Here is a 22,862-nt window from a genome sequence, read left to right as displayed (position 1 = left end):
TCAAGATGGTAAGTCAGAGTACCTGAGACATAATGTCCCTCTGTCCTTTGTGAGACCATGGCACACTGGAAGTACTTGGCACTCAGTGTCCTCTATTCTAAAACCAGGATAATATTAAGTCAGTAAGGTGGATTCCTCCAGCTCCATTTCTTCTTTCTCAAGACTGCTTTGGCTATTCAGGGTCTTTTGTGTTTCCATATTAATTGTGAAAATTTCTGTTCTAGTTCTGTGAAAAATATCATTGGTAATTTGATAGGGATCACATTGAATCTGTAGATTGCATTTGGTAGTATAGTCATTTTCACAATATTGATTCTTCCTACCCAGAAACATGGAATATCTCTCCAGCTGTTTAAGTCATCTTTGATTTATTTCATTAGTGTCTTATAATTTTCTGTGTACAGTTCTTTTGTCTCCTTAGGTAAATTTATTTCTAGATATTTCTATCTTTTTTGCAATGGTAAATTGGATTCTGTAATTTCTGATTTTTCATTGTTTGTATATAGAAATACAAGTGATTTCTGTGTATCAGTTTTGTATCCTGCAACTTTGCTAAATTCACTGACTAGCTCTAGTAATTTTCTGATACTATCTTTAGGGTTTTCTATACAGTGTCATGTCATCTGCAAACAGTGAGAGCTTTACTTTTTCTTTTCTGATCTGAATTATTTTTATTTCTTTTTCTTCTCTGATTGCTGTAGCTAGGACTTCCAGAACTATGTTGAATAATAATGTTAGGTAGGTAGAATAGGGAAAAGGAGTCCAAAATGGCGGTGGCTAAAAGAAAAGGAAGGGAAAAGCCCGCGAAAATAGAACAAAGGAAGGTCAAAGGAAGGTCCGAGGACCAGAATGAAGACTTCAGGTAGAACAAACAGCACCCCTGGCTAAGCCCAATTTCCATAGGGCAGGCCCAGGTGGAGGAAAAAATATATAAAAGGAGGAGCCAAAGCGCTTTCTCTCTTTCTCTCCCGCGTGCGTGCACTCGCTCTCTCTTTCTCTCTCTCTCTCACCCCCACCACCCCCCCGCCCCCCGCCTCCAACCCCACGTGCTTCTCCACTCTCCTCTCTTGGAGTCTTTGGGTTGGCATGCACTCACGCTTCGAGGATGGATTCTCCTGCTATCTTCTAAATAAAATAGAGCTGTAACACTGATTTGCCTAAGAGCTATAACACTGTTTGTCCAAGACCTGAGAGCTGTGATGCACAGAGGGCTTTAATGTCCATCGTTCCAAATCGTTGTTGTAAGGAGACAAAGAACCGAGGAACATACACTCGTGTGACAATAATAATATGTTGAATAATAATAATAACAAGACACCTTTGTCTTTTTCCTGATCTTAGGGGGAATGCTTTCAGTTTTTCACCATTGAGAATAATGTTTGCTGTAGGCTTATCATATATGGCATTTACTATGTTTAGGTAGCTTCCTTCTATGCCATTTTTTGAAGAGTTTTAATCATAAATAGGTGCTGAATTTTGTCAAAGGCTTTTTCTGCATCTATTGAGATGATCATATGGTTTTTAGTTTTCGTTTATATGGTGTATCACATTGATTGATTTGCATATATTGAAGAATCCTTGCATTCCTGAAATAAACTCAACTTGATCATGGTGTATGAGCTTTTTAATGTGTTGCTGAATTCTGTTTGCTGAAATTTTGTTGAGGATTTTTGCATCTATGTTCATCAGTGATATTGGCCTGTAGTTTTCTTTTCTGTTTTGTTTTTGTCTGGTTTTGGTATTGGGGCGATGGTGGGCTCATAGAATGAGTTTGGAAGTGTTCCTTCCTCTGTAATTTTTTAAAAGCATTTTAGAAGGATAGGCGTTAGCTCTTCTCTAAATGTTGATAGAATTCTCTCATGGAGTCATCTGGTCCTGGGCTTTTGTTTTATGAGAGATTTTTTATCACAGCTTCAATTTCAGTGCTTGTAAGTGGGTTGTTCATAATTTCTATTTCTTCCTGGTTCAGTCTTGGAAGATTGAACTTTTCTAAAGATCTGACCATTTCTTCCAAGTTATCCATCTTATTGCCATATAGTTATTCATAATAGTCTCTTATAATCCTTTGTATCTCTGCATCCTCTGTTGTAACCTCTCCCTTTTCACTTCTAATTTTGTTGATTTGATTCTTTTTTTCTTGATGAGTCTGGCTAAAGGCTTGTCAATTTTGTTTATCTTCTCAAACAACCAGCTTTTAGTTTTATTAATCTTTACTATTGTTTCTTTCATTTCTTTTTCATGTATTTCTGCTCAGATCTTTATGATTTCTTTCCTTCTACTAATTTGGGCATTTTCTTGTTCTTCTTTTTCCAGTTGTGTTAGGTGTAAAGTTAGGTTATCTAGTCAATGTTTCTCAAGGTGCGATTATATTGCTATCAACTTCCCTATTAGAACTGCTTTTGCTTCATCCCATAGGTTTTGAGTTGTTGTGTTTTCATTGTTATTTGTTTCTAGAAATTTTTGATTTCCCTTTTGATTTCTTCAGTAACCTGTTGGTTATTTAGAAATGTATTGTTTAATCTCCATATGTTTGTGTTTCTTAGAGTTTTTTTTTTTTTTCTTGTAATTGATATCTAGTCTCATAGCATTGTGGTCAGAGAAAATGCTTGATATGATTTCAATTTTCTTAAATTTACTGAGGTTTGATTTGTGACAAGAGATGTGGTCTATCCTGGAGAATATTCCATGTGCACTTGAGAAGAAGGTGTATTCTTCTGCATTCAGATGGCATGTCCTGAAGATATCAATGACATCCATCTCATCTAATGTATCATTTAAGACTTGTGCTTCCTTATTAATTTTCTGTTTTGATTATCTGTCCATTGATGTGAGTGGGGGCTTAAAGTCTCCTACTATGACTGTGTTACTGTCAATTTCTCCTATTATGTCTTTTAACATTTGTCTTATGTATTGAGGTATTCCCATGTTGGGAATATTGCGCAGATATTCTCAATTGTTATGTCTTCCTCTTGGATTCAGAGAAGGCAATGGCACCCCACTCCAGTACTCTTGCCTGGAAAATCCCATGGACGGAGGAGCCTGGTGGGCTGCACTCCATGGGGTCGCTAAGAGTCAGACACGACTGAGCGACTTCACTTTCACTTTTCACTTTCATGCATTGGAGAAGGAAATGGCAATCCACTCCAGTGTTCTTGCCTGGAGAATCCCAGGGACAGGGGAGCCTGGTGGGCTGCCATTTATGGGGTCGCACAGGGTCGGACATGACTGAAGCAACTTAGCAACAGCAGCAGCAGCAGCCTCTTGGATTAATCCCCTTATCATTATGTAGTAACCTTCCTTATCTCTTGTAATCTTCCTTTTAAGGTTTATTTTGTCTGATATGAGGATTGCTACTCCAGCTTTCTTTTGCTTCTCATTTGCATGGAACATATTTTTCCATCCTCTCACTTTCAGTCTATATGTGTCTTTAGGGATGAAGTGGGTTTCTTGTAGACAGCATATATATGGGTCTTGTTTTTGTATCCATTCAGCCAGTCTGTGTCTTTTGGTTGGAACATTTAATCCATTTACATTTAAAGTAATTATTGATAAGTATGTTCTTATTGCCATTTTCTTAACTGTATGGGGATGATTTTGTAGATCTTCTTTCTTCTCTTGTATTTCTTGACTATATAAGTCCCTTTAACATTTGTTGTAAAGCTGGTTTGATGGTACTGAATTCTCTTAACTTTTGCTTATCTGAAAAGCATTTGATTTCTCCATCAGTTTTGAATGAGATTCTTGATAGGTACAGTAATCTTGCCTGTAGATTTTTCTCTTTCAGTACTTTAAATATATCCTGCCATTCCCTTCTGGCCTGCAGGGTTTCTGCTGAAAGATCAGCTGTTAAGTGTATGGGGTTTCCCTTGTACGTTACTTGCTGCTTCTCCCTTATTCCTTTTAATAGTCTTTCTTTGTGTTTAGTCTTTGTTTGATTAATATGTGCCTTGGCATGTTTCTCCTTGGATTTATCCTGTATGGGACTCTTTGTGACTCTTAGACTTGACTGTTTCCTTTTCCATGTTTGGGAAATTTTCAACTATAATTTCTTCAAAAACATTTTCATAGCCTTTCTTTTTCTCTTCTTCTTCTGGGACCCCTATAATTCGAATGTTGCTGGGTTTGATATTGTACCAGAGGTCTCTGAGGCTATCCTCAGTTCTTTTCATTCTTTTTACTTTATTCTGCTCTTCAGAAGTTATTTCCACCATTTTATCTTCCAGCTCACAGATTCATTCTTCTGCTTCAGATATTGATTCCTTCTAGAGTATTTTTAATTTCAGTATTTGTGTTGTTTGTCTCTGTATGTTTATTCTTCCATTCTTCTGGGTCTTTGTTAATTGATTCTTGCAGTTTCTCTATTTTGTTTTCAAGGTTTTTGATCATCTTTACTATCATTATTCTGAATTCTTTTTCAGGTAGCTTGCCTATTTCTCTTATTTGGACTTCTGTTTTTTCTAGTTTGTTCCTTCATTTCTGTAGCATTTCTCTGCCTTTTCTTTTCTTTCTTTTTTTTTTTAATTTATTGTGTTTAAGGTTTCCTTTCCCCAGGCTTCAAGGCTGAATTCTTTCTTCTTTTTGTTTTCTGCCCTCCTAAGTTTGGTCCAGTGGTTTGTGTGAGCTTTGTATAGGGGAGATTTGTGCTGAGTTTTTTTGTTTGTTTTTCCTCTAATGGGCAAGGATGAGTGAGGTGGTAATCCTGTCTGCTGATGATTGGGTTTGTATGTTTGTTTTGTTTGTTGTTTAAATGGGGCATCCTCCACACGGTGCTACTGGTGGTTGGGTGATGCTGGGCCTTGTATTCAAGTGATTTCCTTCGTGTTAGTTCTCACTATTTGATACTCCCTAGGGTTAGTTTTCTGGTAGACTAGGGTCGTGGAGTCACTGCACCCACTCCAAAGGCTCAGGGCTTGGTCTCGAGTTTTGCGTGGGTCTATATATTCTTCTCCACTGGGCAGGTACTCCTGTCCACTCTCAGCTGGTGTTCTGCATGCACTTCTGTGTCTTCCTGATGTATTCCTGAAGGTGTATTCCTGATGTATCATGGAGAGAGATGTACTCCAGGTCCACCTACTCCTCCGCCAGCTTGTTATCTGCTACTAATACTTCTAATACTACAGAAGATGAGCCCCCACATTTACCAGGTCCTCAACTTCCCACTTCTTTGCCATGAGTGCCCAACAACCAATCTCCTGAAATAGGGGCCAGGGCTCTACCAGTTGCACCTTCCTAGATGCCCAGCAGGCAGTATTACTGGGGCTGGACAACTTTGAAATCAACACTCCACCCTGCCCTCACAAGGCACTGCAGTATCTCAGTCGTCAATGCCCTCTCAAAGGTGGCACTCCACCCCACATACCTGTCCCCACTCTCTGACACAATGGTCAACCCACCTTTGTCATCAAAGACTCCATCTCCCAGGACCATTCAGTCACCTGTGAGCTGACAGATTCTCTGATCTCTCCAATTGTGTGGGGCAGACTTCACCTACTCTGCTGCCTGCTACCCACAGTGCATTTGGTACAACACAACCTTTAAACAAGAGCCATGCCCCCCAACTCTAAACTACCTGGACCACCCACTTTATCCCCAACACAATGGACTTATGACAACTCACCACCTTCTCCACCCCTTTCACAGCACCTGCATCTTCCATCCCTTCTGCTCTCACACACTCACAGGCCACCCATGTCCCTATGGCAGCACTAAGGGACCACTGAGAGCACGAGCCACCCAAGTGGGTCTGCAGCAGACCTTGAGTAGGCTCAGCCAGAATAGATGGGCTGATGGCACTGTGTCCTCAGGTTGGAACTGTCTCTCTGGGGGATCTTTACCCAGGATCTTCAGGGTCATGAAGGTCACTGACCTCACCGCTTTCTGTCTCTGGTTGTCTACTCCACATCCCCTCCTACACCTTCTGCCAATGCCAGGCTACCAGGATCCCCCTTCATGCAGGAAACCACCCCACATCCAGGGACAGAAACCAGCATGGATGGTGCATGGAGTCTCTGCAATTCAATGATGAAGCTGGAGCTCCTCATCACAGGGAGCTCTGGCCTGGGTGACCCAGCCTACAGGGAAGGAGGCAGCCCAGGGAAGGGTGTATTCTTGGGAGCTCTGGTAGCTCCAGCCCAAATGCAGGGCCATGGGTTCGGTGTCACAGGAAGGGGAGAGATGACAATCCCTTCTTAGGAAAGCATTTATCAGATGTGAATTGGGCAACTTAACAATTACTTGCTGAGCACCTCTAAAACATCTTATGTTATCTGGGCTCTGGTCCAAGTTTACATCCTCCAAACCACATTTCTTGAGTTTGTAGTATATTTTTTTGGTCAAGGATCACTTTCAGCATTTATGTTATTTACTGAGCATCAATAATATCCTAATATGGTATAAAATGTCTTTTCCACCATACTAGGTATATGATATAAAATGTCTTTCCCTTCCACAACACTATGTTTTAACCTGTTAAAAGGAAAATAGTTAATCCCCACAGATCCAGTCCTTTAAGCATCTGTCCATTCTAAAGACAAGCACTACTTCTGGGCTACATCATGATTTCTAGACATTTTATCCCCTAATCTTAAAATACTGGCCTCTCTACCTATAGGTCCCGTCCATCTCAGTACTGACCTGTATATGGTAAAAAGCAATGCACAGTATATAAAAGCTTTTACCTCAAGAAGTATAAAAATTCCCAAAACTAAATAGGATTTCCAGTGACACTTTAAGATTGCTTTCATTAAAGAAGGCTCCCGCACATCTTTCTCAGCTCTCAAAACTTCTTGATCCCAGTACCTGTGATGAGAAACAAAGTACAGTAAAGAACAATGTGTCCACCAGACAAAACAGGGAGGTGGCAGACTGGAGGAAAAACCTTTACTACAGGGCACTCTGTGGATGCCCCATAAATGCTGGCTAATTGCTCACTGGATGCCTGAAAGATGAGTAGTACAGACCCTGAAGCACCGGAAAAACAGGCCTTGAGGGAAAAGTCTCAGTCTCAGGAAACAAGTTCCTGCCAAGCCTTAGCTGGATTCACAGGGTCATGAGCAGCTCAGGAGAGCAGACACCCTCTTCCAGGGACCTCACCTCGAGGGACAGAGTTCGGCCTCCAGGGTCTTGGCTGCAGGTTCTCTCCACTTCCACAAATGCACAGAGAATATAGGCTCCCCAGCTTCCAAAGTGTGTTAAGCCCAGGGTCAGCCTGAGGTGGGTAAGTGTGCCGTGTCAGGGGAAGGAGGCTCAGGAGAACCCAGAGGAAGGCAAAGCTCCCCACAACACAACTTTAGCCACACGTGGAAATTCTGTCTTCCTCCTCTTCTCCCTGCTGCCTGTGCTCACCCTTGTAGTTCTTCTCCAAGGTGCTGGGAGCGATCTTCCAGAAGCACGGAGTACATGTCATCTTCTTCTAATCTTCTTTTGTAACCAATTTTAAACAAGGGGTTTAGCCAACTGTTAAAATTTAAGAGAAATGGAGAGTCACAGATATACAAATCACACATATCTAATTAAGTTCTAACTCTTGAGCTTTGTAAAAAAAAAGAAGGAGAAGAAGAAAGAGAAATGGAAGAGGAACAATATAGTGAAAATGAGTATAGTACCCAAAGCAATCCACAGATTCAGCACAATCCCTATTAAACTACCAATGGTATTTTTCACAGAACTAGGACAAATAACTTCAGAATACTACTACTACTACTACTGAGTCGCTTCAGTCGTGTCTGACTCTGTGCGGCCCCACAGATGGCAGCCCACCAGGCTCCTCCATCCCTGGGATTCTCCAGGCAAGAACACTGGAGTGGGTTGCCATTTCCTTCTCCAATGCATGAAAGTGAAAAGTGAAAGTGAAGTCGCTCAGTCGTGTCCGACTCTTTGCAATCCCATGGAGTGCAGCCTACCAGGCTCCTCCATCCATGGGATTTTCCAGGCAAGAGTACTGGAGTGGGTTGCCATTGCCTTCTCCAAGAATATGTATGGAAACACAAAAGACCTCAAATAGCCAAATCAATCTTGAGAAAGAAGAATGGAACTGGAGGAATCAACCTGCCTGACTTCATACTACACTACAAAGCTACAGTCATCAAGACAGTATGGTACTGGCACAAAGACAGAAATATAGATCAATGGAATAAAATAGAAAGCCAAGAGACAAATCCATGCATCTATGGACACTTTATCTTTGATAAACGAGGCAAATTATACAATAGAGAAAAGACAGTCTCTTCAAGAAGTGGTGCTAGGAAAACTGGTAAACTACATGTAAAAGAATGAAACCAGAACACTATCGAACACCATACATAAAAATAAACTCAAAATGAATTAAAGACCTAAATGCAAGACCAGAAAGTATAAAATTCTTAGAGGAAAACATAGACTCTCTTCGACATAAATTAAAGCAATATCCTTTATGACTCACCTCCTAGAGTAACAACAATAAACAAAAAGGACCTAATTAAACTTTAAAATTTTTGCACAACAAACTAAACTACGAGCAAGGTGAAATGACAGCCTTCAGAATAGGAGAAGATAACAGCAAACAAAACAACTGACAAAGAATTAATCTTCACCATATACAAGCAGCTCATGCAGCTCAATATCAGAAAAACTAACCCAATCAAAAAGTGAGCAAAAGACCTAAACAGACTTTTCTCGAAAGAAGACATACAGATGGTTAATAAACACATGAAAATATGCTCAACATTACTCACTGTTAGAAAAAGACAAATCAAAACCACAATGAGGTATCATCTCACACTGGTCAGAAGGCCATCATTAAAATTCTACAAACAATAAATGCTGGAGAGGGTGTAGAGCAAAGGCAACCTACTTACACTGTTGGTGGGAATGCAAACTGGTACAGCCACTATTTTTGGAGAACAGTGTGGAGATTCCTTTAAAAACTGGAAATAGAACTGCCATTTTAAGTGAGTTAATTTGAGTGAAGTTTCTTAGTCATGTCTGACTCTTTGCGACCCCATGGACTAGCCTGCCAGGCTCCTCCATCCATGGGATTCTCCAGGCAAGAATACTGGAGTGGGTTGCCATTTCCTTCTCCAGGGGATCTTCCCGACTCAGGGATCAAACCCAGGTCTCCCGCATTGCAGGCAGACACTTTAAAACTCTGAGCCACCAGGGAAGCCCAGCAAACTGCTATATGACCCAGCAAATCCCACTGCTGAGCATACACCTCAAGGAAATCAGAATTGAAAGAGACACATGTACCCCAATGTTCATTGCAACACTGTTTACAATAGCTAGGACATGGAGGCAACCTAGATCTCCATCAGCAGATGAACGGATAAGGAAGTTATGGTACATATATACAGTGGAATATTACTCAGCTATAAAAAGGAACACCTTTAAGTCAGTTCTAATGAGGTAGATGAACCTGGAGCCTATTATACAGAGTGAAGTAAGTCAGAAACAGAAAGCCAAATCCTGTGTATTAACACATATATATGGAATTTAGAAAGATGGTACCAATGATCCTACATGCTGGGAAGCAAGGGAAACACAGATGTAAAGAACAGACTTTTGGACTCAGAGGGAAAAGGCAAGGATGGGATGACTTGAGAGAATAGCATTGAAACATGTATACTATCATATGTAAAACAGATGGCCAGTGCAAATTCGATGTATGAAACCGGGCACCAAAAGCCAGTGCTCTGGGACAACCCAGAGGGATAGGGTGGGGAAAAAAGTGGGAGGTGGGTTCAGGATCAGGGGGACACACGTATACCTGTGGCCAATTCATGTTGATGTATGGCAAAAAAAAACCATTATAATATTGTAATTATCCTAAAATAAATTTAAAAAATAATTACATATGTGTTTACACACACATATGTATACACCCTAATTCTATACAATGAGAGGCCCTGGAGTAATGACATACTGGTAGCAAAGAGCATTCCAGTCCTTAGATCTTGGGGTTCTGTTTTTTTTAACATACACAATTACATTTCCTTTCTTGTGGTGAGAATTTTTAAGGTCTAATCTCTTAGCAGCTTTCAAATATGCATAGAGTATTACTAACTATAGTCACCACACCAGACATTACATCTCCATAGCTTATTTATTTTATAACTGGAAGTCTGTGCCTTTTAGGACCCTTCACGCAGATCTTAACTTTCTGATGCCCTTCTTCTCTAAAAGGAGCCAAGGCTCCTTGAAGAAATAGCTGGTTCCAAGGTTGGGGCAGTTTATGTAAGCACCTGATAATTAGCTTTTTTGATTATAATATAAAAGCCAGACATTAAACTTTGGAGACATTCTTGTCAAAGACAGCCACCTCCAATGAACATGTGCCACCTACACAACTAGATAAAGAGCCAGGCCACCCCACCCATGAAGTTCCCGCTTGGAAAAAGCTCTGGTTGACTTGATAAGACTATCTTGCTGACTGCTTGATTCTCCCTTCTCACACTTTATTTCCTGCTCTTGTGTTTTAAATTCACCAATAAAGAGTGACAGAGAAGGCAATGGCACCCCACTCCAGTACTCTTGCCTGGAAAATCCCATGGATGGAGGAGCCAGGAAGGCTGCAGTCCATGGGGTCGCTGAGGGTCGGACATGACTGAGCGACTTCACTTTCACTTTTCACTTTCATGCATTGGAGAAGGAAATGGCAACCCACCCCAGTGTTCTTGCCTGGAGAATCCCAGGGACGAGGAAGCCTGGTGGGCTGCCGTCTATGGGGTCGTACAGAGTTTGACATGACTGAAGTGACTTAGCATACTTAGCAATAAAAAGTGAACCATCAAAATCCTAGACACCCCACCATCAACCCCCAAAAGGCAGAATCTCAAGTCCAGACTAACTCACATGCCCTCTCTCTATTCAGGACCTGCCTGTGTCACCCCAGGTGTGTCTGGTACCCTCCACGACACGTGAATGAGTGATACACCTCATCATTTCAAAGTCCCCTGATGGTTGTTGCTGACATGTGTCCCACAATCGTAAGAACCACAAGAGCCAGTCAAGCCACAACACTGGCTCCAAAAGGAGAATTTCTGTGGGGGCTGCTCATAACTAGTACAAGCCCTGGTAAGCAGAGCCCCAGGCAATCCCGGCAAAAGCCTCACTGTCTACAGCCTAAGACCTACAGGCTGAGAAAGTCCAAGAAGGAACAACTTGCACCATAAAATAAGGAAGCCCTGAAAGAGTCATGAGATTGTATAGAAAGGACAGATAAGCCAGCTTGAATGACTTTTGCTAGACAAATCGGGGATACATTGAGAATCAAAACAAATAAGTGGCAATGAATAACAACAAATTAAATAAAGAAAGGATCTCTGAATCCATGTTGTTACATTAACAGGAAAGAAAGGAATGCTCTTGCAAACAGAGGCAAACAAACACAAAAGGAGTGATGGAGTCAGAAAATTATCAATGGAAGTTAAAACCAGTGGGTGAAAGTTTGATGTGGAAGACGGTATCCATATAATCTCAAATTCTCTCTCTGCAAATTACTTATTATAAAAGGGAAAAAAACAGTTAACTATACACAGGATACCCCTCAAACCCTGTTCAAATCCATTAGGCATTATTTAAATGATAATAAAATGTAGAGATAGCCCAAAGATTAACACCATTTTCCTGACCTTGCCAGGGTAAGGAAAATTTCAAGGTAAGACAATAATAACCAGTGAAAGCAGAGATCAAACTTCTTTTATTCCATTATTCCAAGGACAGTATGTATACAGAATTGATGCTCAAGAATTATTTATTGAATGCATGAATGTCCATGAATCATTAAAGAAGCAATATGAGAAACTGGGCTTCAGCTTTTACAAACTCTGGTAGGTTGGCACCTCCAAAGAACCCCAATCCAGGAGACAGAAGACTGGATCCTAATCCCAACAGTGGCCCTGAGGACCCAGGGCCTCAACTGTGCCCCCTCCTCCATTTCTCCACTCCAGGTCAGCATCTCAGTGACCCTTACTATGTCTTACTATGTCTCAATTTCCTTCCAAAACAAAAGTATATAAGTCAGTGAGCTTTACCACTAAACAGGTTTGAAACATGTTAGGCCATTTACCCTACAGTCGTTCCCCACAGAAAACACTCAGAATTAGCACTGGGATGTGCCCAGATGATGACACTTCCCCCCAACACTAGTGCAGGAAGAAAAGAGTTCTGGAAATTGTTTGCAAAATTACATGAATGTCCTTAACAATGCTAAACCATATGCTTAAATATGGTCAAGATGGTAAATTTTATGTTTTGTGCATTTTTCCACAATTTAAAAAAATGTAATGAGAAAAAAATTGCACATGATGTACCTCAGTTAGAAGTCTTCCTGTGTTAGAGTCTAGACTTTGTCACTTTCTGGTTGAATGACCACAAACTAGCCACACAACATCTCAGTATTGGCCTCTGGAAACTGAGGAGAACATGTGGAGATAGCACCTCCCAAGGCTGCTGAGGGGATCACCTGAGAAGACAGTGTTGCTCTAAACAGGAAAACATCTCACCAGAAAAAGAGCAGCTGTCACCACGACAGAGATCCTGAGTAATCCCACTAGGCCCCAGTAGAAAATCTCTGATAACTTTGACAGATGCAGTTACAATGACAGAGCCCAACAGGAAGAACAAAGACTCTGCTTCTTTCCTGGCAGTCAGTCAGTGAAACGCCATGGAATCTTTGTTTAACAGACCTGCCAGTTTCCTTTCCCCTCTATAATAGTGATCTCTTTCCCTGGCCCTTTGAAGACTTGCATGTAGCTCTCCATAGTTGTAAACCTCAAACTATAATTCTCTGCTGATCCCATAAGCCTATCTTTTGCAGAGAAATATCTGATACCCTCTTTGTTTCATGTCAACAGAGAGAAAGGGGGTCAACATGTATGAGGGACACCTGGAAGACTCAGGCAACTTATTCCCTTGACACATCTGAATGGACTCTAATTGACACCTCTCAGGATGATGAGGTAGGATGATGAGGTAGGACGATCAAGATCCCAAAAAATCAAGAAAAAACTACGAGAGATAAAATTTTTAGGCAGATTAGTTTTCCACAAGGACACACCATATCTCTGTGGTGTTCTACACCTTGCTTGAGACTGTAGTTATTGTACAAAATTACCAAAACTCAACAAACTAAATGCTTACAAGAAACAGGTCAAGGCCAGAAAAAGCACCTGGCAGAGCTCACCCAGCCTCCATCTACAACATGTGGATCTCTCACTGTTAATGAGGAACAAGTGGTATTCTGGAAATGGTGCAAAGAATACTAGCTTTAAATTAAACATTTCTATGTATTCACAATCATTAGTTACTGACGGCCTAACAGCACCAACCTCCCTAAACCATCTCAGCACTAGGCCAGTTCATATCCCCCCTCATGTCAGCTTCTCTGACAAAAGTCTCTGGAGAGTCTGACTTGATGCTAGTGGCAGTTTCCACACCCACACTGCCTTTGCAAGGGGACAGTTTACTGACTGAGATGTGGCCAGTGTCAGTGGAGTAAGGATGCAACCATTCCCTGATGGCCAAATGCATCTGGTCCAAGACCCCGCTCCACCCTCATCTCTGGGGATAAGTCCTGCACTAACCTCCAACCTGCTGCTTCTGGGATGAGGGGGGTGGTGGGAGAAATGCAGGGCACAACCCCAAGGCTGCAGTGCAGGACAGCGGGGACATTGCCAGGGAGAGTCTCAACAGACTGGGCATGGTTCAAAAATTGTGCCACTGATTTTCAATAATGGGAAAAAGGAAGAGTCATTCAACAAACCATGATAGGAATATGGGCTGTTTGGGAAAATGAGGTCTATCTTATACCAAATACTAATATATATATATATATATAGTTGTCTTTATTGTTAGAAATTAAATAAGAAAAGAGAGCCAAAATAGAATGCTTACAGAGATATAGAGGATGCTAGGATTTTTAAAAAGACATATTACAAAAGCAATAGGAGAAGCTAAAAAGAAAAGTTCAATATAATTAATTATATCTAATTTAAAACCCTAAAGAACAAAGGAAAATCTGAAAAAGTATTATATGCGCTATTGCAAATTATTCAAGTATAAAAATGCCTCATAGGAAAAAATGTCTACGAAGAGACAATTCAAGAAAGACAAATAGTCAATAAAGTTCCAACTCTAAAAATCAAATAAATTCTTATTAAAACTGATATTGGACTTCCCTGATGGTCCAGTAGTTAAGAATCCATCCGCTAATGCAGGGAACACAGGTGTGATTCCTGGTCCAGGAAGAGTCCACGTGGCATGGAGCAACTAAGCCCATGAGCCACAACTACTGATGCCCACTCACCCTGGAGCCTGTGCTCCATGAGAAGAGAAGCCCCTGCACCACAGTTAGGGAGTAGCCACCCGTCACCACACAACTAGAGAGAAGCACTAGAGAGAAGCACGAGAGCAGCAATGATGACCCAGCGTGAACAACAATAAATAAGTAACTGTTTGACATTTTTAACCTCAGTCCCATTAGAAATGTAATTCAGGTACTCACAAATAGCAATGAAATAAACACACAAACAGTTTTTAAGAGGGCAAGCCTGATGGAACAAAATTCGGCTTTCACCAGTTATTCTACTTCTAAGAAACAGCCAAATTATCAGTGAGTGTACGTGGCTAATAGAAATAAACTTTTATTCACTTCTTCTTCTATAGCTTTAATTTTATTGCAGAAATTTCTAAAATCCACAATAATTACCCATAGCCATAATGTATGCCTTCTCTTTGACCCTAAGTCCCACCTGTGCTGTGAAAACACTAAAACTCCAGTGAGGTCATTTGTATAAAGACAATAAGCTAGTTACTGGCATCATTTGCAAGTTTAGAAAGCAGGTGAAATATGAGAAGAAAAGCAAACACCCAATGAGAAGATGAAAACTCAGTTTTTCTCTACAAGGTGGACTTTGTCTCTGGGCAGTACTTCCTGCCTAGGCTCATGTCAGCTTTCCCCAGGGCAGTGAGTGGGGAACACAAGGAAATCACGAGGGTACCTCAGACTTTACATACAGGCTGGAAATTGTGTTCAACAACTAACTTCACCAAGTCTGGACCCCTTTTAAAAGTTAACATTGAAGTAGTGATGCCAGTGGGAGGGGTGGCTGAAAGCAGAAGCCAGTCTCAACCTTCCATCAGAATCACCTGGAGCTTATTTAACCCCCACCCCCAGAATTTCTAACTTTACACAATTGGTCTAGAAAGAGTGCGGGGGGTGGGGGGGGGTGATTTGCATTTCTAACAAACTCCCAGGTGATGAGGATGAGCAGATCTGAAAGCTCTGAGAAGAGCCGCCCTAAAGCTTGATTATAGAGATGTTTCACATGCATCATCTCCAGCAACAAGAACTTTAAGAACTTGCCTTGAGAGACTTCTGCCAATAAGACCAAAGGTGTGTTTGGAATCCGCTTCTCTGTGCATTTACAAACAAGTACACAAATAGAACCTACTCGATACAGCAGTTACATACACAGGGAGCCAGACTGCCTGATTTGGGGTCCAACTCTTTCACTTTCTAGCTGTGTGCTGGTAGACAACTCACTCAACCTCTCTGCTTCAGCAACTTCAAGTGTGAAATAAGAGGTAATAGCTTCTCTCCTTCCAGCAGGAAAACTGGAAATGGGTATCTACCAAGATGAATGAAAAGTCTTTATCTTCCCATTTCCAAACACACATTTTGAAAATCCACAGACAGAAGGTGCCTGGAGAGTTGCTTGCCCTGCCTTAAGCAGATGTTTGACTATTTCAGTATTATTTAGAGTAACCACACCCACATTCCTTCTTCTAAGCCCCTCTTTCCTTAAGGGCCACCAAATGACCAAGAGACGTAACTACACACTGAATACACCACCATCAGAACAAGCATAGCAGCTCCCATTCCCTGGGGATCCCTTAGGCTGTCCCACAAAATAAGTATCAGACTTTGTGGAAAAGATGAATGAGTTAGGTTCCAGAAACAAAAGACCTAATAATCACCAAAGAGTGATTAAAATCCAGAGGTTCAGGCCTGCCTAGTTAGTTCAGTTCAGTTGCTCAGTCGTGTCCGACTCTTTGCGACCTCATGAATCGCAGCACACCAGGCCTCCCTGTCCATCACCAACTCCCAGAGTTTACTCAAACTCACGCCCATCGAGATGGTGATGCCATCCAGCCATCTAATCCTTTGTCATCCCCTTCCTCTCTTGCCCCCAATCCCTCCCAGCATGAGGGTCTTTTCCAATGAGTCAACTCTTCTCATGAGGTGGCCAAAGTAAAGTATTGGAGTTTCAGCTTTAGCATCAGTCCTTCCAATGAACACCCAGGACTGATCTCCTTTAGAATGGACTGGTTGTATCTCCTTGCAGTCCAAGGGACTCTCAAGAGTCTTCTCCAACACCACAGTTCAAAAGCATCAATTCTTTGGCACTCAGCTTTCTTCACAGTCCAACTCTCACATCCATACATGACCACTGGAAAAACCATAGCCTTGACTAGATGGACCTTTGTTGGCAAAGTAATGTCTCTGCTTTTTAATATGCTATCTAGGTTGGTCATAACTTTCCTTCCAAGGAGTAAGTGTCTTTTAATTTCATGGCTGCAATCACCATCTTCAGTGATTTTGGAGCCCCAAAAAATAATGGTCCCAGCTATTAGATGAAGACTTCAGGTAAGAGCTTCAGCTCTCTGCAGTGTTTTTCATTGGTGTTTCCTCACAGTTCAGGGACCCTTCAGGAGTTTCAGGACCAAATGACTCCTGGGCAGGACCACCTGCATCAAGACCATGCACTGTTTCTCTGAAGGCTAAAGATCTGCATAAGACCCCACGGGTTTCAGGGACCACATCCCCAAGGTTTAGTCCTCAAATGTGGAAGTGGAGATATTCACAACAGAGAACGGGGCTGTTCAAATACATTCTCCAGTCCTGGCTGTGTGTCCCAGGCAAAAGCAAAACGTGTTCAAGAATGGTATCCCCATTCATTACATTAAAAACACTTAGGAATATATCTACCTAAAGAAACTAAAGACCTATATATAGAAAACTATAAAACACTGGTGAAAGAAATCAAAGAGGACACTAATAGATGGAGAAATATACCATGTTCATGGATTGGAAGAATCAATATAGTGAAAATGAGTATACCACCCTAAGCAATTTATAGATTCAATGCAATCCCTATCAAGCTACCAACAGTATTCTTCACAGAGCTAGAACAAATAATTTCACAATTTGTATGGAAATACAAAAAAACCTCGAATAGCCAAAGCGATCCTGAGAAAGAAAAATGGAACTGGAGGAATCAACCTACCTGACTTCAGGCTCTACTACAAAGCCACAGTTATCAAGACAGTATGGTACTGGCACAAAGACAGAAATATAGATCAATGGAACAAAATAGAAAGCCCAGAGATAAATCCACGCACATATGGACACCTTATCTTTGACAAAGGAGGCAAGAATATACAATGGATTAAAGACAATCTCTTTAACAAGTGGTGCTGGGAAATCTGGTCAACCACTTGTAAAAGAATGAAACTAGAACACTTTCTAACACCATATACAAAAATAAACTCAAAATGGATTAAAGATCTAAACGTAAGACCAGAAACTATAAAACTCCTAGAGGAGAACATAGGCAAAACACTCTCTGACATACATCACAGCAGGATCCTCTATGACCCACCTCCCAGAATATTGGAAATAAAAGCAAAAATGAACAAATGGGACCTAATTAAACTTAAAAGCTTCTGCACATCAAAGGAAACTATTAGCAAGGTGAAAAGACAGCCTTCAGAATGGGAGAAAATAATAGCAAATGAAGCAACTGACAAACAACTAATCTCAAAAATATACAAGCAACTCCTACAGCTCAACTCCAGAAAAATAAATGACCCAATCAAAAAATGGGCCAAAGATCTAAATAGACATTTCTCCAAAGACATACAGATGGCTAACAAACACATGAAAAGATGCTCAGCATCACTCATTATCAGAGAAATGCAAATCAAAACCACTATGAGGTACCATTTCACACCAGTCAGAATGGCTGCGATCCAAAAGTCTACAAATAATAAATGCTGGAGAGGGTGTGGAGAAAAGGGAACCCTCTTACACCGTTGGTGGGAATGCAAACTAGTACAGCCACTATGGAGAACAGTGTGGAGATTCCTTAAAAAACTGGAAATAGAACTGCCTTATGATCCAGCAATCCCACTGCTGGGCATACACACTGAGGAAACCAGAAGGGAAAGAGACACGTGTACCCCAATGTTCATCGCAGCACTGTTTATAATAGCCAGGACATGGAAGCAACCTAGATGTCCATCAGCAGATGAATGGATAAGCAAGCTGTGGTACATATACACAATGGAGTATTACTCAGCCATTAAAAAGAATACATTTGAATCAGTTCTAATGAGGTGGATGAAACTGGAGCCTATTATACAGAGTGAAGTAAGCCAGAAAGAAAAACACCAATACAGTATACTAACGCATATATATGGAATTTAGAAAGATGGTAACGATAACCCTGTATACGAGACAGCAAAAGAGACACTGATGTATAGAACAGGCTTATGGACTCTGTGGGAGAGGGAGAGGGTGGGAAGATTTGGGAGAATGGCATTGAAACATGTGAAATGTCATGTATGAAACGAGATGCCAGTCCAGGTTCAATGCACGATGCTGGATGCTTGGCGCTGGTGCACTGGGACGACCCAGAGGGATGGTATGGGGAGGGAGGAGGGAGGAGGGTTCAGGATGGGGAACACATGAGAAATAAAGGATTAAAAAAAAAAAAAAAGAAAAAGAAAAAAAATAAAATAAAAACAAGTGTTTTTACACACATGAAACTTGTCACAAATAGATACCAGGAAATGCAGTGAGAGATGTACAGGGAGAGAGGGAGGGAGGAAGGGAGACATTGTCATAGGCACAGTGACGAGGGAGCCCGGTGCAGGCGGAACTCAGCTGTCACCTAAGGAATATGGGGGAAATGGGGACGTTCTTGGAAGATGGTAACAGTGCAGGGCACTAATTGGATAAAGGAAGCTGTTCATAAACTGCTTGCTTAGGGGAAAAATTAGGATGCCGCTTTAGTTCAGAACTGCGAATTCCTGAGCAGTACTGGGGAAGCCGGCTAAGGATGGAGTGTGGGTGCGTGGTATTGGGTGTGTGGGGGGTGGTGGAGGGGGTGGTCCAGTCCTTCTCCCGCTTGGCGGGAGACTCCCCTTGGGCAGCCTGGGGTCTCAGCTTCCCTGCCTCCTGCTTCACTCGCCGCCCCTCCTACTTCACCCGCTTCCCCGTCCTACTAGGGCCTAAGGAGTTTGCTGGTGGAGCAGCGAGTTACAAGTCAGGGAGCCCCACCACGAGTTCCCTCTCCCGGGCTCGCCAGATGCCAGGGACCACGTGGCCCCACGGGCTACAAGCTCCCAGGTGCCCAGGGCGCCAGCTGAAAGCGCTCCCTCGCCCCGACCACCCCCCTCCTCGGTCCCCAAAAGCGCAGCGGCGGCGTCAAGCACCCGCCCCACGACGGCGGAGGTGTCACAGCCCAGGCGGGCTCTCACCAGAAAAACAGGCGCGAGCAGAAGTTCGCGTCCTGCAGCGGGTTGGGCTTCCGCATCTTGTCGTGGAGGCGGCCGCGGGTCGGGGTCGCGCTGCTCTGGTGATGGAGCTGCTCCTGGAGGCGCCGGCGGGGAGGCTGGAGGCTCAGACACAGCGCGGTCCTCTCTGGGGGAGACAGAACCACCTGCTTCAGGGAGTGGAGCACAGGGGGGAGCCACCCGCTTGGTGCCTCTGCCCCTGGGGCCTGGAGTCGGGAGCGGTGGGGGCAGCAGGACCAAGGGCCAGCCAGGCGGGCTCTGCCGGGGGCCGCGCAGGTGTGAGGAAAGGCTGCAGGCGCGCTTGATGGAGCCAGTTAAGGAAACTGCGGCACCCAAGGCACCGGACAGAGGCGCCTACGTTTGGGCACCGGGCTGCAAATTCTACCAAAGGCCGCGCTCTGAGCCCGGGCCCCCACCCAGAAGACGGAGAGGGAGGGGCAGGCTGCATCAGAAACGCTCCTTCAGCTGTGATGAAGACCCAGAGAAAGCTGGCACAAGGAGATAGCAGCCTGCGCTCTGGGCACTCTGCCCTCATCAAAACCAAATAAGGGTGCTACAGGAGGGTGTCCAGCTGTTATGGAGCAAGGACCTTGTGGGACCCTCCTGGGCTAGATCCCACCCCATGCCCTCTACCTGCCTCTTGTTTGTGCATGCAGTGCTCACTCAATCCTGTCCGACTGTTTGTGGCCCCATGGACTGTAGCCCACCAGACTCCTCTGTCCGTGGGATTATCTACCCAAGAACACTGGAGTGGGTTGCCATTTCCTCCTCCAGGGGATCTTCCTGAACCATGGATCTAGCCTGCATCCTGCTTCTCTTTGCACTGGCATGTGGATTCTTTACCACTGAACCACCTGGGAAGCCCCTCTTGCTTGGAGAAAAGCTTTAATCTCCCAGGTCTCCTCTGAACCACAGAAGGCTGGCTCAAGAATTAATGATTGAAAGAATGTGAATGTGTAGTAACAACAACAACAAAATATTAAACAATAGATCAGCCATATAGCAATCACAAAATCTTTAGTCCTTCCCTGAAGGATTTAGATCATATAGATGACAGTGTCTGATGCACATTCCTGAGTTGTTCTGCAGATACTAAAACCCTCACCAGATGGAAGAAGTTAACTGCATGATGACCACGAGCAGGGAGCCCCCACACCAGCTGGAGCCTGAGGACTGAAGATGTTAAACCCCGTGACACGACCCTGTTACCTCATCATCAACCAATCAAAGAATAATGAGGGAAACCTACACTGCACTTTCTCCCTCACCTTCCCTATAAAAACTCTCCCCTGAAACCCATCAGGGAGTTTGGATTTTTTTTGAGCATGAACTCCTTGCTTGACTCTTTCAATAAACCTTTGTTTCCTCCAAACTCCAACAGATTTTTTGACCTCGGACAACAACAGGGTTTAGCACAGATTATGTTTGTAGAGTTGCAAGACCTAATGAAAAGTAACAGAAAGTTAGAGAAACTCAGATGATTTTGGAAGATGAATGCATGGTGTTAATGGGGGCAGCTTTCTGGCATCTTACATGCTGCATTGTGCAGGGAACCTCTGTGAGCTTGTTGCTGCCCTCTTAGACTGGGAAAGGGAAATCTGAGGGGAGAGAGGCTGTCTAATGTTTTTTTTTCATCATGAGCTAGGGCCTAGACAAGTAACAGTGGCATATGTTACAGAACACAGGTCATGCATATTTCTGGGGAACTCCCCTTACTTTTAACTCTAACAACACCCTGTTCAGCAGCGTATTATCCCTATTTTATGGATGAGAAAGATGAAGCTCAAGGACAGCACTTATCCACAGTCTTCAAAGATGTGTTAAATGATGACTCCTGATTTGGACTCAAGTCCAAGTCCAGCATGACAGTCTCACTGGTGGATGGACAGTGTGCATCAAAACTGCCTAGAATGTGTTATTGGAATGAACGAATGACTGCAGGACTGAATGAACAAAATGTTGGGCTCCCACCCATAAGTATGTAGCTATTTGTGTGGCCATCTTACCAGCTCAGCAGTTTTCTTCCCTTCCACCCTAAATGAAGAAAGGTCAAAATTTGTGGAGCTTATCACAAGATCATGTTGCTATTCTTTGATAATTTCCCTTTTTAATAATGACTTTTGGCTTCAATTACAAAATACAAGTAAGTTCTGGAGAACTGGTATACAGAAATGTGGCTCCAGTCAACAGTTATGTACTGTGAAATTTCAATTTTCTATGAGAAGAGATCTTGGAAGTTCTCAACATTAAAAACAAAAAAGGAAAATGGTTAAGGTGTGAATTGACTGCTATGTTGATTGCCTTGGCTGTGTTGAGTATTTTCTATAGTCCATGGGTTGCAAAGAGTTGGATGTGACTTAGCAACTGAGCATATATGTGTATCAAGTCATTAGGTTGTATTTTCAATATTTACATTTAATTGTTATTTATACCTCAATAAAGCTGGAGGGAAAATGATATTAAAGAAAGCCTTAATGTATTCAAATATTTTTATAAGTCAACTTGTAAGAATGACAGAATGTTGATCATGTTCTATCAGTGGGCATTGTGAGGATTTACTATACTATTTTTTGATATTCCATGCATGTTTAAAATTTTCTGTTAGAAAAAAATGAAAACAGAGCTGAAATTTATAACAATTACCTACTTTCTGGTGTTAGCTCTTTCTGAGATAATGCAATCTACAGTTTACATAACCCAACTTCACCTGATTTACAGTCCTCTTAAATCTCTTGCTGAAGTTGGAAGCCTAGTGACTTCCCTTATCAGGCTTCCCCAGATTGTTCTCTCCAGTCCCTACAACTATCTCATAATTAGCATCTCCAAACTGTCAAATACACTCTGTCCCTTCAGCTTCTGCTGTCTTTTTTGCTTTTAACTAAGATCTTTTGAAACTTCTCAGCATTCTTTTCTGAACATTAATATGATACTTAGAAGAGATGTTAAAATCCAGCTTTGAACGGTATAGAGAAGACTCAATATGAAGCCAGGGGACCAGAGCTTTAGATACTTCACTTATTACTTAACCTTTCTGACCTAGCCCATCTAAGGTCTAAAATGGGAAATTGCCACTCTTTGTACTCCCTGTAGGTTTATTGTGAGTCTCATAATGTGTAAATACACTTTTTAAAACTTAAAGAAACATACAAACCAAAAGGTTTCCATTCACTGGAATGGACATTCCATCCATTCCATTCATGTTTAGCTACATGACCACAAAGCCATGCGTGGAGGTTACAAACAGAGAAGATGTATTAAGGTCTATATCTGCATGTGTTTTCTGATCTTAAATGTTCAGTACTATA

Source organism: Bos indicus, chromosome 12 (genome assembly GCF_029378745.1).
Source record: "Bos indicus isolate NIAB-ARS_2022 breed Sahiwal x Tharparkar chromosome 12, NIAB-ARS_B.indTharparkar_mat_pri_1.0, whole genome shotgun sequence".
Lineage (NCBI taxonomy): Eukaryota > Metazoa > Chordata > Mammalia > Artiodactyla > Bovidae > Bos > Bos indicus.
The sequence above is the reverse complement of the archived record's forward strand: the minus strand, read 5'-3'. Positions refer to the sequence as shown.